Source organism: Spermophilus citellus (genome assembly GCF_964194105.1).
Source record: "Spermophilus citellus genome assembly, chromosome: 5".
Taxonomy (NCBI): domain Eukaryota; kingdom Metazoa; phylum Chordata; class Mammalia; order Rodentia; family Sciuridae; genus Spermophilus; species Spermophilus citellus.
The window spans coordinates 38,145,221-38,161,634 of NC_138186.1; the positions used below are offsets into that span (position 1 = coordinate 38,145,221).

At 36.1% G+C, this 16,414-nt stretch overlaps 2 pseudogenes across 2 annotated transcripts; both read left to right on the forward strand.

The window, feature by feature from the left end:
• Positions 1–902: 902 nt before the first annotated feature.
• On the forward strand, positions 903–1,835 carry LOC308649301 (transcription initiation factor TFIID subunit 2-like; annotated as a pseudogene). Its single transcript has one exon. The product of its transcript is annotated as a transcription initiation factor TFIID subunit 2-like (transcript).
• Positions 1,836–1,837: 2 nt separating this feature from the next.
• On the forward strand, positions 1,838–4,811 carry LOC308649302 (transcription initiation factor TFIID subunit 2-like; annotated as a pseudogene). The gene is made up of 3 exons: positions 1,838–3,171; positions 3,603–3,806; positions 4,051–4,811. The product of its transcript is annotated as a transcription initiation factor TFIID subunit 2-like (transcript).
• The last annotated feature ends 11,603 nt before the right edge of the window (positions 4,812–16,414 follow it).

Genomic DNA, 16,414 nt, shown 5'->3' on the forward strand with positions numbered 1-16,414 from the left:
CTTTCCCTGAAAAAAATATCCTACTTTAGACATTTGACCTGCATAGGTTTATGTCTAATCTTAACATTCAAAAGTTAAATCATCATTCCCACATTACCTACTTTTCCCCAAATTTTCCCATTTTCAATAACTACTACTTTCATTTGCCTCACCACTCAAGATGGAAGCAAGACTTACATTGATGCTTCCCTGTCACCAATTGTTCAGGTTTACCTGAGTCATTGGAAACTACCAACGTCAAAATGGGAAAATTTTCAGCAAGCCAGGACAAGATTTTACCCTACTTGTCCCCACAGTATTTATCAAAATCACCATCAGATTTCCATGATTTTATCTCCAAAATGCATCTTGGACTCATCCATCTGTCTCTGTTCCTATTGACAAACTTCTAGTCCAAGCTACAACCATCATCCTTGGTGACTGCTGGAATCTGCTCACATCTATATCTTACCACCTAGTTTCTCTGGGTTAGCCAGAATGGTTTTTTAAAAATATTACACAGAACAATTTTATTATCCAATACATAAGTAAGTACTGGATTTTATACTTCTTTGTATTGATCCTTAATTGTTTTATTCCTGTTCTCTTATATTTCCCTATCCCATATTTTGTGGCAAGATAAGATTTTTAAGTACTGCTTTGACAATTTTGTTTGCTTGTTTGTGTTAGCTTCCAGATCCTGACACTGAAAACATAATTTTATAAATAACATAAAACATTATTTGTTTTATTTATGAAAACATAAATAAAAAGGAACATTTCTTATGTATGTGTGTGTGTGTGTGTGTGTGTGTGTGTGTGTGTATATATATATATATATATATATATATATATATATAAAATATGTGTGTGTATATATTTTTTTTACATAGGTCTGGTGCAGTGGTGCACACCTGTAATCCCATGTCATTGATTTGTACTCCGAATTATATATATGAAAATTAGAATTTACAGTAGATGCTGCTATAGTGGCCATTTCCAATGGAGATTTAGGAGAGACAGTATATACCCATTATATGAGGAAGGTATTCTATTATGCTTACAATCCCTACGGCAGAATCAAACATCTCCTTGCCCATTGGAAATACTCATAGATCTCTATATACATAAGGTTACTCCTTTTTGTTTACCCCAATTTCTTCCATTGCTTAAATATACCATGTCATTCCTTTATGAACTCTTTGAATTTTATGAAAAAATTATTACATGTGTATATTCATACTCCTGTTTTAAAACTGTATTCATTGACAAGGCTTATGTTGAAGTGGCTACTTATGCTTCCATGAGTGTTATTAGCACAAATCTTCTATACAGTGCCATGATTATAGATGACACACCTTTGACTAGAAGGTGTTTAGCCAGTCTTTGGCCCAGCAGTTTTTTGGATGTTTCATATCCAGAATGTCTTAATCTGAGGAACGGAGCTGAAGGGAATTTCAAGCTGTATTTATGAACATTGGATGAAAAAGAAAACTTTTGTTGTTAATGCATACTACCATTGGGTTAAAGAGGAGCTAGATAAAATAGTGGAATAGGTACTGAAAACTGGGGGAGTTTTACTACATCCACTGGTGGAGGAAAAGATAAGGATAATCCAGCATCCTGCCTACACTTTTTAATAAAGTGTCCACATACACTCTCCAGGGAATACTACTAATAATAGTATGTTTCAGTGTAAAGCCCACCTTGTGATGAGATTGATTGAAAATATAATCAGCATGGAATTTATGCTACAAGTTTTTAATAAATTGCTAAGCATGGAAGAAAGAAAGAAAGAAAGAAAGAAAGAAAGAAAGAAAGAAAGAAAGAAAGAAAGAAAGAAAGAAAGAAATTAATTTCATCTCAGAATTTCCAGTCACACATGTGGAGTCAAATGTTCATTTCCACAACAGGGTTTTTGAAAACCATTACAAATGTCTCTGCCAAATATATCTAGCTTTTAATACAACAGTGGGTAGACCAAAGTAGAATGGGAAAATTTTATGGAACTTTTGTATTTAATAAAAAGTGAAATGTCTTAGAGTTGGAAATAAAATAAGATTATACATCTAGAACTCAGAAAAATATGGTACCACTTAAAGTGATAGTACAAGAATTAGATGGATGTTCCAATCATACATTGCAAATTGAAGAAAACAACCTTAAACATGATATACTCTGCCATTCCCAGAGCAGAAGGAATAATAAGAAAAAAATCCCAATGATGAATGAAGAAGAAGTTGACATAGATCATTCTGCAATGAATGCTGATTCCCCTTTGTTGTGGATAAGGATAGACCCTATGTCATATTGAAAAAGGAAGAATTTGAGCAAGATGATGATGTGTAGAAATATCAACTCCACTATGAGGGCAATGTTGTTGCACAGTAGGAATTCATCTTGACTTTGGAAAAATTCTCTACTCCAGCATCTCACTTTTCCTATTCTAGCATCTTATTTTCACTGACACATTAGAATAAGGGCAGTGTTTCTACTGAGTAAGAATGTCAGCTTGCTTCTGCCTTGCAAAGACTGGAAATTGAATAGTGAGCACATGGACAGAACCAAGGACCATAAAGTCACTCTTTACTAGAATGTTTTGTTGTAAAAATTGTCCAGATATTGTAAAAACAACCAACTTCATGATATTTTAATTTTATTTTCTACAAAAGACTGTGCCAGTTGCAATGGCTTTATTGAGATATGTTCATAACCTCTGTCCCAGAGAAGTCTTAACATTTATTTTAGATTTAATCAAGTAGAATGACAACAGGAAAATAATCTTTAATTTAACTACTATTGTGCACAAATAACTGATGCCCTGGCCAACTCTGTTACATCTACAGTCAAAGTGAATAATGAAGTTAGAATGCTGGATAACTTAAATCCTGATATGCGACTGATTCTTGAAGAAATCATCAGGTTTTTGTATACAAAAAATCTTCTTCCAAGTTATAGACACACCATCACTGCCAGTTGCTTGAGAGCCACACAGGTACTTCAAAAGAATGGACATGTACCAAGTGATCCAGCTCTTTTGAAATCTTATACTGAACAGTCACTTTGTGGACATCAGGATAGCAGCTTAGGAAGATGTTGATTTTACTAAAGTGGGCAGCAGTTATGAAGAACTGTAGCGGATCTTTAATATGATTCAGAATGACTTTGAACCCTATGTGAGGCATAAGATTCTAAACATTGTTAAGGCACTATTCCAAAATCTCAACTAAAATTCTGGGTCTTTTTGAAGCAAAGACAAAGGATTTATAATGGCAAGGGCCAAGTGAGCAGAAAGCAGACAATTTTGCAGCCCAAGCTGCTGAATGCTGATAAGGGTCACTTAAAAACAGAAAAAAACAAAAAGTAGGGGGCCGAGAGAGGCAAGTACAATAATAAAACACATTTCTTACAGTGCCACCACGTTCTCAGAATTGGCATTTCCTGTACCTACTCAGGATGTAAGCTAGCACCAGCTCCACAGTTTAAAGATATTATGGTCAGAATGCAAGTGGATAAGGGTGGAGATGTGAGCTTCTATGTGAGTGGGCTCATGCAGAAAGAGTTCTGCACAGGTTGAGAGGTCTGAACAGAGTGGGATCAACCTGATTTAACTTTCAAATCAGCCCATAATAATATGTTGACTAAGAATCCACCATTTACAAAAAAACATGGAGTCTGCCTTATGCAATGAAGCCTTGGTAGATCAACTTTGGAAACTTATGAATTCTGGAACTTCATATGACTGGAGGTTGTAGTGTGGTGCTGTGGACTTGTTTTGCACATTTTGGGCCTCAGTAGACCTTCCTGTTTACCATACCAGAATTTTGGTTGGTCCTTTATATTTATTTATTTATTTATTAGTTATAGGTGGACACAAATCTTTATTTTATTTTATATGTGGTGCTGAGGATCGAACCCAGTGCCTCATGCATGCTAGGTGAGTGCTCTACCTCTGAGCCACAACCCCAGGCCGAAATGGTAAGATTTTTTTTTTTTTTGGTGGTGCTGGGGATTGAACCAGGGCCTTGTACATGGGAGGCAAGCACTCTACCAACTGAGCTATATCCCCAGCCCTTGGGTTGGTTCTTAATCTGAAGGAAAAAAAACTGTCTTGAATCCTACTATAATGCCAGAGGCAATAGCAGGTGACAAAAAGCTGTGAGTTAATCCAAGCAGTCATGCACAGCTAGTTGTATTTCAAAACCCAGAAGATGATCACTTTGCCAAGGGAGCATCTTATAATGTTTCAGCTCATCATCAGGGAGTGAAGAAAAAGGCTGATACACCACTGAGGTTCCCACTAGAACCTGGTAAAATACTGGAGATGAATGAGGATAACAGTAAGGTCAAACTCAAAGTCAGATTTTCAAATTCTCAAGATGAGGAGGAGATTTACATGGTACTGTTCCTGATAGTGAGGCCTTCATTTTCCATTATCTGAATATACTTGAAAGACCATTAACTCCGGGACTCTCCAAATATTGACCAGCTAGCTCTCTATCTACTCTAATGCCCCAGCATTCATCAGGTTGTGATAGCACAGTCACCATAAAACCCCAGTGGAGTATGGAACTTACACATAAGGGAACAGGTAATGAACAATCAATCGCCTTTGGGGATAAGTATGTATCCAGTGGCAAGAGCTCCACTTTCAGCATTTACTAAGGAATCTACATCCTCCAAACACAGTGGTGAACATCACCATGAGCATAAGAAAAAGAAGAAGCACAAAAGACAAGCATAAGCACCACAGCAAAGAAAAGGACATGGATCCTTTCACTTACTCAAGCACTGCTAGTGGCAGTTCTGCTCATTTTCCTCTTTCAAACTGAAAAAGAGACAAAGATCCCTTTCCTTCTGTGTCCAGAAGAAGACATACAACTAAAACTCTGTCCTCTGTGGATAATGATAAAAGGTAGGAAAATATTTCTTCTTACATAAATTTAGAATCCATTTAAGTTCTAGATATTTGATGTATATTGCTTATACAGTTGAGATTTAATTAGGAAGATATGTTTTATAATTGTGGATAAACTATTTCATTGCCTGTTTTCTACTTAAAACATACATACACACAGAGAAAACTTCTTTTTACAAATGACTTCATCCTGTAAAACAACCATGCCAAGTAGAAGAGTCATGACTGGGGCAAGATGATCTTTTCCTTTTGCTATAGAAATCTTTAAGAACACAAAACTACCTAATGGGGTATTGTTTCTGTAACTAGGGAAACGGGGCTCTGTTTCTGTAACTGGGGTGACTGGGCTAACTGTGATTGGTTAGGCTTCCCTCTGCTTGACTGCACTGTCCCGCTTCTGTAACCTGGCTTGCTTGCATTGGCTAGACCCCCTGAACATCCCTTTTGCAGTTTTCAGACTTATAAGGAGTGCCCTTGCAATTGTTCAGGGCTGATCAGGGGAACAGCTTTATGTTCTGGTCAGCTGCCACCGGTGTGCTTCAATAAAGGCTTGATTCGATTATACATAAGTGGTCTGGAAGTCAGTGTATGAAACCCTGGGATGAAGATTTAACTATAACAGTGTATTGCCAAAATAAATTTTTGAAGCCTTTGATGGATGTTATAGGACAGAGTTGAAGTTTAAATAGAAGCAACTGCCAAATGTGTGGTGTGACCACTATTTCCAGAGAAATATTATATAACTTCATTTGAAACTGCTGAAAAGACAGAGGTTTTTTCTATAGGAGTATTCCCTCTTGCACTAGTTATTGTGTTAACAGTAAAAACTAAGCACCATAATTTATCAACAAAGAAGTTGTAATTCCTTTTATGCCAAAATATTACAAATTTGGAAGAAGTTCTTTTTAACAAAAACTGGAATAACTATCTTTTAGTAGCACATTTGGTTATTATGATGTTGGAATTTAACAGAACTACCGAATCCATGGTTATTCTCAAATCAAGAAGCTTAAATTTGGGCTGAGAATATAGCTCAGTTGGTAAAATGCTTGCTTTGCATGCACAAGACCCTGGATTCAATCCCCAGCACCACCAAAAAAAAAAAAAAAAAAAAGAGGGAGAGAAGAGGCTTAAAATGTAAGTTTTGTTTTGTCTTCCATTAAGTATGAACAAATAAGTTTAGATATAAAATGTTTTGTAACATGTAGACAATTTACATACCTAATACACATTCTTTCTAAAATTGTATAACACAAAGTTTGACTTTAAGAAGCTTAGTTTATATTTTGTTTATTAACTTGAATGAAGCTTCATGTGAGTGTACCAGAAGCATTTGCAAATGTGTAACATTTTGCTTTCCTGGTTTAATAGTCTGTGGTTATGTGTTTTTATTTTTTCTTCTGAATTTACCATGTGCTTTATTGTTTACTTAAGGAAGCTTTTCTTATCTTCAATTTTTATCATTTCCCATGTCATTAAAAAGTTTGACAAGAAAAAAATATTAAAAATATCATATTCTTATCTATTTATAAAGTTTCAATAAGATCCCACTACAATTTGGGTAGTATTTTAAATCCTATATATGGTATGTAATTCCTATAAGATTTGGTCAACCTCTCTAGTCCAGTTCAGGTTACATAGACATTCTGATAATTTTCTAGCTTTCCCTGCTCCTCCTGCTTTGCAGACTTCACACACATTTCACTCTGCCTACAATACCCTTTGCTTCACATTTCTCCACCCAATATCCTACTCCTCTCAGGTTCCTAATAACATTTTGTGCATTTTTCATATCCCTTAATAAAATTAGTGATGATGTACTTGTATGCTTTTTTATTTCAAGTCTGTCTTTCTTACCAGACAGTATACACTGTTTATAATGCAGTACCTGGACATTTGTCATATAACTGTTGAAAGAATGGATGTGCAGATGGTGTGAATTTATCATCTTCAAAGTGAAATGTGTTTCCTGGTAGATTTGCTTCACTTTTTCATGTTTTTTTTTCAACTATTTTAAATGATCTGAACAAAGATAGTAAAAATTTGAGCAGTAAATCCCCCAGACCACTCAGGGATTTAGCTGCATCTGTTTGTGTAGAAAATAAGAGAAAAACTGGAAAGATCCAGAGGACAAGGAGATTATATGAATGGCATCAGAATCAAAGCTTTCCCTGCTCCTATATATTGGGTACATAAGCAGATGATAAGGAAGGGGCTCAAACACAGGGAACAGATGCAGAGCATCAAACGAGAATTCTACTCAGAATCTGATTCAGAGGGGTTTGTAATCAAGTAAATCAAGTATTTCTTCCTTGAAATCAAATGCTCTCCCTGTGGAATAGGGAGATCTGTAATATAAACCATATATGAACTGAGAAAATGTGGGGAAATATAGTCCTGGTCCCCTATAGTTTTGTGAAAATCAAGAAACAAGATTAACTTTGGTAGAAGAATGTCCAGATGTTTACTCAGCTTGAGTCAGGAGAAAACAGCAATTATAGCCATTAACATCACAATTAAAAAAATGTTTTCCACTGTCCTAAAATCCTTTGTGGAATCATACTGCTTATAAGTAACGCCTGCCAATTAGAACCATAAGATGTTAAAAAGAAACATTATGTCATACATAAAAGCAGTTGTTGTTAAATCTAGTGTTCATCTCTTCATATCTTACTCATTTCTGAGCAGCATTTAGCTATGTTCCCTGTTCTGCTTTTAAGTAATTTGTTCAAATTCATCTCTGTTTTCAAAAATTTAACTACTGGGTAATACATATTTGTGATAAAGGAAAAAATTAAAATCTTGAAAAAGACATTTAATGTAGAAAGTTTAAAAGTTTTATAGTCTCATTCCTAGAGATACCAGATATTAGCAATTGTTATAGATCATTCAGGAAATTTTATTTTGTTTATATTGATCAGAGCCTTCCAGAAGATGCAAAAGATTACCAATTACCATCTTCTTTCTCAATATATAAAAAAATTAGAAATACAAATTAGATTTGAAAATGCTGAGCTATATTGAAAACCCTTAATTTAACACAAAAAAAATACACAGTGGTTGTATGATTAATATATACATAGACATACATAATACTCCTTTGAAGATAACATGAACACTCTTAGTTTAAAACCTTTATGGGATTTAGGCTAAAGTTAAATGGCCCTCATTGATAGTAAATATCTAAACTTTCTCAGTCTAATACCTAAAACAAAAATACTATGTATATTATTCTGTAACTTGATTTTTTAAAGTAGAAAAATATTTGCAAATTATTGTATAGAAATCAGTATTATTTTATTAAATATTACATCCTAATTTTTTAATCATTCATTATTTAACTATTCCATTTTGGTGAATTTGGAATAATTTTTAATGTTCAACTATTAAAAGTAGTTGCTCCATTGTTTGTGTATTTCACATTAGTATAGGTATTTCTCTAGCATTTGCAACTAGATTAACAATTTAGGGAAGGGAAGAAAGTTATGAACTTTAGAATTTTTTTTCAATGCTGGGGATTGAACTCAGTGCCTCTCACATTACAGGAAAGCACTCTACCACTGAACTATATCCCAAACCCTGAATGTTGTAAATTTTAGTAGGCCTTATGCAACTGTCTGACAACCTGGTTAAACTTGTATGAACAGTATTTCAGACATCTAAAGTAGTAGTATGAATAGACAGATGATATAAGGCTTTAAATATCTTTAGGTATAAGTAAAGTGAAGAAGCTTCAGAAACATTCATTAACATTTGATATTCTCTTGTGAGTAAATGTGTTTTTACCTCCTGAGCTTTTCTTGTTGGATATAATTGCAGGTAATCAAATAGTAGTTTATTGTTTATTGTCTTAGCATAATAATGAAAGCTACTACAATAATATCAAATGACTTATGTAGTACTTACTATTTACTAGACAATTTTCTAAACATTTAATTGCTATTAATTCATTTAATTTTCAACACAACTTTATAATTTTTTCTTTAAAAACTGGGATTATTGATCAAGAAATTTAATTCATTGAAAACATTCTTTACCCTTGATTCTGATACTTAGATTTTGTATGAAATCTAGCCTGCTTCATTAATACTTTTAACAATAGTTATTATTTGCTTATTCAGGCACTGATGTAATATTATAACAAAGACATATATATTTCCTGTCCTGCAGAGAGACAATGGTCTAAACTTCAATTTAGTTAATAGCAGAAATCCCCACACCTGGCCAAAGCTTCCCCCTGAGGACTGGTTCTGAAGTTACTAGTATGAAATGAGGTTGTCCTTGAATCTCTGAAGAGCAAGTGTGAGGGGTAGTGAATGACTCAATGTTTAATAAAAACTGCAACATATGTGCCCACTCAAAGCAATAACAAAGATTATTTTATTCATTTCTGTGGATGAAGTTTTTCTTATGGGTGGGTGTGAATCCACACCCCTGAGAAAGAGAAAGGGAAAGAGGGAGAGGGGGATGGGGGGGAGAAAGAAAGAGAGAGAGACCAACCTTAGGTTCAGTGAAGAAACAGGGGGTAAGTCTAGGAGTATATCTTTGTGGTAGAGATTGTACTTAGCATGCCCAAGGTCCTGGACTCAATGCCCAATATCAAACCAAAACCAAACAGACCAAAAAAAAAAAAAAAAGGAACAAAAGAAAACACAGGTGAGAGAGAAAAGCCCTTCCCATCAAAGCTAAGAACAGAACTAAGGCATTTCATAGAGAGAGTAAAAAGCACCAACACTTTGATAGAAAAATTTCCTCTCCAAAATTCTGCACTAAATTCAAAAATCACGCAAACTCTCAAGAGTGGAAGAGGTTCTGCAGGGGTCTTTACATCACTGAGGTCGTCATCACTGGAAGTTAAGGGCTAGTCAGTTCAATCTCCCAAATGGAAGTTGGAATAAGTAGTGGGGCTTGGAAAAGAGCCACGACCAAGACCTCCCCATCCCTCCCTTTGCAGTAGGTAGCAGTCAGTCCAAGCCTATCTTGCCTTAGGTACAAGAGTGTCTTTTCCCACCATCCTGACCAATGCCCGAGCAGCCCCACCAATGTGCTCATAGTTCTTCACCACTTCTTTTCAAAACTGGTAGTCGCTTGTTGCTGATTTATCAAACAGATCAATGCCAAATCTGAGGAAAGTAACAAGAGAAAGGGAGAGAGAGGCTCCTCTTGGCTATCCAGCTTATTATAGAAGCAAATGAATGAAACCACACAGTAAGTTTCTTTTTCAGAAAATAGGAATCTAAGAGAAGTTCTGGTCAGGGGCAGGGGAATCGCCCTGAATGCAGTAGTGAGCAGCTAGGTAAGTGGGCCACTGTCATTTAACCAGATTTGACCTGCATCTAACAATGTGTTAGGCACCAGTAAACACTATCTGGTATTTGCCAATAACTTCCCACTTTAAAATTTTGCAGTAGTTCTGAAATGTACTTTTTGACATGTGACTCTGTCAAGGATTATAAAGATTAAGCTAGGGAAAGGGCTATTAAATGTATTAATACATTGGGGAGCCCTACATGGAGGGGAAAATGACAAACAATGAGTCCTGAGCTCTTGTGTGAGGAGGTGGACGGGTGGTTAAGGCAATGGACTTCTAATTGATTGTACTTTGCGTGGGTGGATTCTAATTCCATCCTTGTCAAGTTGAGCAATTTTCTCTAATCCTCCTGTTCTCTTGATTCCTCCGAAGTTGTTATTCTGACTGAGAACCTAATTTGGTAGTTGAATTATTTGATTCAAAATTTTATTACCTCACAAACTTTCTTAACAGGGATTCCTTATCAAGGTAAGAACTGAAGAATAAATTGAGGACCACAGGAAAGCATTGCCTAACCAATTTAAAGGAACTAGCCAATTTATAGATAAAATTATCTAAGAGTTATATACACAAATTTATGTGTCCCGAACCTTATGAGTTACTTAAGGCATTTTTAGGCCAATCTTATCTCTACTGCAACTTTTATCTATTATCTTTTATGTTAATTTTTACTATTTATTTCTGAAACCTTGATTTTCCCAGGCTGTTTCCTAGGATGTTTCCCAGGCTGGGCTCAAGGCATCTGCCTCAACCTTTCAAGTAGCTGGAACAATAGGCACAGCCATAAAGCCTGACTCTATGCTAACTTTTAAAGCAATCACTATTGTCTACAGATCCCTATCTTTGACAAGAATGAATGTGTTTCAGAAATAAAAAGGGAATTCTAGGGCTGGGGATGTGGCTCAAGCGGTAGCCACCTGGCATGCGTGCGGCCCAGGTTCGATCCTCAGCACCACATACAAACAAAGATGTTATGTCCACCAAAAAAACTGAAAATAAATATTAAAATTCTCTCTCTCTTAAAAAAAAAGTAATTCTATACAACATACCTGTTAAGAAGAAAGATTTCTTCCTCAGAATGGAAAAGAAGAATGTCACTATTGTGGTGGTTTATACTTGTGACTTCCTCCTGGCTCATAGTCAGAGGGGAAAGTGAATAGCATATTTCTTCATTTGATTCATTTATTTTATAATTTTTATTTTTAAATAAATACCACAATCTCATGATTTTAAAAGTATAAAAATATATACAACAAAGATTTGTCATCAATTACCCTTCCCACCAGTTATTACTGTTTTTAAACAGCATATATCCTTTCAGAAACAGAGTACACATATGTTAGAAAATTAAGCTCGAAAAGATATATTGTTGTGTGGGCTCTCTTTCATCCAGTGAGGAGGTCCACAAAACACAAAACAAGGTAGAGGAGAGTATGGCTGTGAAGTCACTAATCAAGACCTCCAGAAACCAAGCAGGAAGCAGGTCTGATTTCATTGCACAGTTACCATGTATATATACTCAGGCAGTAGCTAAACAGATTACAGGCAGTCACCAATACAATTTCTTGCCAACTGTTCTTGCTATGACAATTCGAGGAGTGGGCTGTGGAGCAAGCACAGGGACTGCAACACATAACCTCACACTCAGGGCTGTGCCTATGGGGTAAGCAGTCTGCCATTCATGCGCCTACCATGAGCCTTCTACTCAGACACCCTTAACCTATGCCATGTAGGCAGTACTCCATGCACTTGTACCCACATTAAGTGAAAAAGGTCATGGTACAATTCATGAATAGGCAGAATTAATATTGTCTAAATAGCCATACTATCAAAAGCAATATACAGATTCAATGCAACCCCCCCCCATTAAAATACCAATAACAATTTTTGCAGAACTAGAAAGAACAGTGCTAAAATTAATTTGGAAGAATAAAAGACACAGCAATTCTAAGTCAAAAAAGCCATGCTGAAGGCATCAGAACACCTGATTTCAAACTACATTACAGAGCTATAATAACAAAAGTTACATAATACCGGCATAAAAACACACAAACCAATGGTACACAATAGAAGACACAGAGGCAAACCCATTCAGATATTGTTATCTGATCCTTGACAAAGGTGCCAAAAACATACATTGGAGAAAAGAGAACCTTTTTAACAAATGGTGCTGGGAAAACTGGTTATCTATATGTAGAAACTTGAGATTAGACCCTCTCACTCTGCACAAAAATCAACTCAAAATTGATCAAAGACTTAGGTCTTTGATGCAACTCCTAGAAGGAAATGTAGGGTCAACACTCCAACATATAGGCACAAACAATGACTTCCTCAAAAGAACCCCTAAAGCTCAGGAAAAAAATGCCAAGAGTTAATAAGTGGGCTGATATCAAATTTAAAAGCTTCTGCACAGCAAAGGAAACAATTAAGAATGTAAAGAGAGAACCTGCAGAATGGGAGATAATCTTTGGTAACTACTCTTCTAACAAAGGATTAATATCCAGAATATACAAGGAACTCAAAAAACTTAATGCCAAAGAAGATCAAATAATCCAATTAATAAGTGGGTAAATGAGCTGAACAAACACTTTTCAAAAGAAACCCAGATTACCAACAAATACATGAAAAAAATGTTCAATTTTCATTAACAATTATGGAAATGCAAACCAAAACTACACTGGAGATTTCATCTCACTCTGGTTAGAATGGTAGTCATCAAGAATACAAACAATAATAAGTGCTAGAGAGGATGCAGAGGACAAGTAACACTTTTACACTGTTCATATAAAAGGATTGTAAATTAGTACAGCCACTATGGAAATCAGTTTGGAGTTTCCTCAAAAATCTAAGCATAAAACCACCATATGACCCAGCTATATTTGAAATAAAGTCTTCATATTATAGGAATACATGCATACCCATGTTTATAGCAAAACAATTTACAATAGCCAAACTGGAACCAGTCTAGTGTTCATTAACAGATGAATGGAAAGAAAATGAAAAGAAAAATATATACATATGTGTGTGTGTGTGTGTGTGTGTGTGTGTGTGTGTGTGAGAGAGAGAGAGAGAGAGAGAGAGAGAGAGAGAGAGAAAGTGTGTTTTATTCAACCATATAGAAAAATGAAATTATTTCATTTGCAGGAAAATGCATGGAACTTGAGATCATTATGGTAAGCCAGATAAGCCAAATTCGGAAGGTCAAAGGTCACATGTTTTCTCTCATATGTGGAAACTAGAGAAGGGAAAGGGGGGAAAAGGTTAGGGAGAGTTCTTATGAAAATTGAAGGGAGGGGGCTGGGGATGTGGCTCAAGCGGTAGCGCGCTCGCCTGGCATGCGTGCGGCCCAGGTTCGATCCTCAGCACCACATACCAACAAAGATGTTGTGTCCGCGGAGAACTAAAAAATAAATATTAAAAATTCTCTCTCTCTCTCTCTCTCTCTCTCTCTCTCTCTCTCTCTCTCTCTCTCTTTCTCCTCTCTCACTCTCTCTTAAAAAAAAGAAAGAAAAAGAAAATTGAAGGGAGAGCAGTAGAGAAGAAAGAAAAGATCAGAGGCAGAAAATGGGAAGTGTTCCCAAAATCTCGGTCCTTGTCCCCAATGCCAATACAATAACAAAGACACAATTTTGAGGAAAAAAAGGAAAAGGTTTATTGCTTTGCTAACAAAGAAGAAACACAGGGGACTCCTATCCCAAAGGCTGTGATTCTGCCCATCAGCGGGAACAAGGGATTTTTAAAGAGGTGATTCAGAGAAAATGAGATTAGGGAGGAGAGATTGTTATGAGGTGACCATTCAGAAAACACTTCCAAGTCCAAATTGGAAACAAATCAAGGAATTTTATTTGATCTATTTGTCAATTATACCTGGCCAGGGACTGCTTCTGACAGAAAATAGATCTCTAAGAGAAAGAGCAGCCAGTTGTTTGTGGTCAGAGTATTTAAGGAGAAGAATAGAGAACCACTTCACACTTTATAGACTTCCATTTGGAATTTTGTAAGATCTTGAAAAATTCAAGCAAGCAAGCAGAATACAGGGGCTAAAAATGTAGTTAGCAGAGCAAGAACAGAAAACCACATCCTCATTTGTATGGATTTACATCCTCATTCCCATGGATCTTTCACAAGAATATTTTATATGTAATAGAATTTTCACGGGAACCAAGAAAATGAAATCACTATGGCTGTACTAACTTATGCTTGTCTATAGTTATTTCTTATATCTGACTACTGTTTTAGCAACCTATATTTACCTCTATATTTATCTATAACTACTTGTAACTATATTAGACTTATGAGCTTACACTTACCACATTACATTTTCTATATCTTATTACTGGCAACATAAATCTTGATGTCCTTTAGTGATTATCTTATTGTTCTTTCTTTTAACTTATAACTAGGGCAAACTGGAGTATCTTAACATTACTAATTTTATAACATTTATCTTATACTCCTATTATTTTTACTAATTATTATTTTATTAACTTATAATTTCTAATTTATAACCTATAACCTGTATTGATTAAATTCAGACTATAACAAGATCATGAAGGAGAAGATCAGGGGAAAAGAAGAACATGGAGGAGGTAAGGAAAAGATGATCAGGAAAAAGATTAGGGACAAGAAGATCAGAGGAGAGAAGATCAGGAAGGAGGTTAGGAAAAAGAAGATCAGGGAGAGGAGGTTGGGAAAAAGAAAAACACATGTATGTTTCAAAACCATAGGGATATAGTCAAAGCATCAAGTGAAACCCTGTTACAGTCTAACTCCTCTTCAGATATGCCACAACTGAAGGAATAGCTGGTCCAGCATGGTCACTGCACCATCTCTGCTTCTGGCTTGAAGAAACACTTCTCCACACTTTGTTTTAAGGAAACTAGCAGATGCTGTTACTGAGGTCATTGCTTGACTGAGCCTTGGCAAGTGAAACTTTTCTGCTAGAACTGGAGATGTCTAGCTCTGGCTCAATAAAGGGTTTAAGTTCATCTTCCTCATGTACTGCCTACATCCCACACAGGCAATGGAGTCAGGGTCACTCTGAATGAATTTGGGCTGGCCAAAGTGAGGCCAACCTGCATAGCAGGTAGTGTGATGCTGGTTTCAAATCCCCTTTACTCAAGGCTAAAGGGGCGTGCTAAGCTTCTGTTCAGGGCAGACCCCGACATTTATGCCCTGTGTTAATCTACATGCCCTTCATGATTTGTTGTAGAGTGCCTTGCTTAATTGGGTTTAGCACCAGGAAGCATTTGAGAAGGTTTTCACAAGTCTGTGGAAAAGCAGAATGGGGTTCTGTATTTCCCTTGTACCATTCTCTCACTAAGATCCTTTGGATTCTGTCCACAAAAAGGAAGTGACCCACTGACTAGGGTGTACAGGATAATGCTAAGACTCCACATGTCAACTACCAGCCCATCATACTTCTTGCTGTGGAAGATCTTTGGGGCTGCATATGGAGGACTACCACAAAACATGTCTGGTTTACTGTCAAAAGTAAACTCATTGCTAAAACAAAAATCTGCTATTTTAACATGTTTGTATCTGCATCTAACAACATATTTTCAGCCTTGAGGTCTCTGTGAACTATCTGCTTTTGGTGGTCATACTGTACTGCAGACACGATCTGCCTAAATTTAGCTCTTTCTTCTTTCTCAGTCATTCTTCCATGTGCAACCAAATAGTCAAATAGATCACCTCCACTTGTATACTCCATGATTAAGTAGAATTTTTTTCAGTTTTAATGACTTCAAGCAACTTCACTATGCTTGGATGATTTAAAATCTTCATATTCTTACTTCTCTGAAGAGATTTTGTAGACTTGTTGTATTCAAATTTTGTCAATTATTGAAACTTCTCTGCCTGTAAGGGTGAGTCGTGCCAATGTCACTTTTTCAAAGCTCCCCTTACCATCACTTTCAATAGTCTGTATGTAGTCTCTGATGTGAGTCTGCTCATCTGCACAAGAAGCTATGGAGTTTCTATACCATGCTCCAGAGTGCCCAGTGACAAGAGGTGTGCAGGTGTGCATGGTATGAGCGAGTTTTTTTTTTTAATATTTATTCTTAAGATTTAGGTAGACACAATATCTTTATTTTACATTATGTGGTGCTGAGGATCGAACCCAGTGCCTCTTGCATGCTAGGTGAGCACTCTACCACTGAGCCACAACCCCAGCCCCTGCAAGGTTCTTTATCATTAAATATATT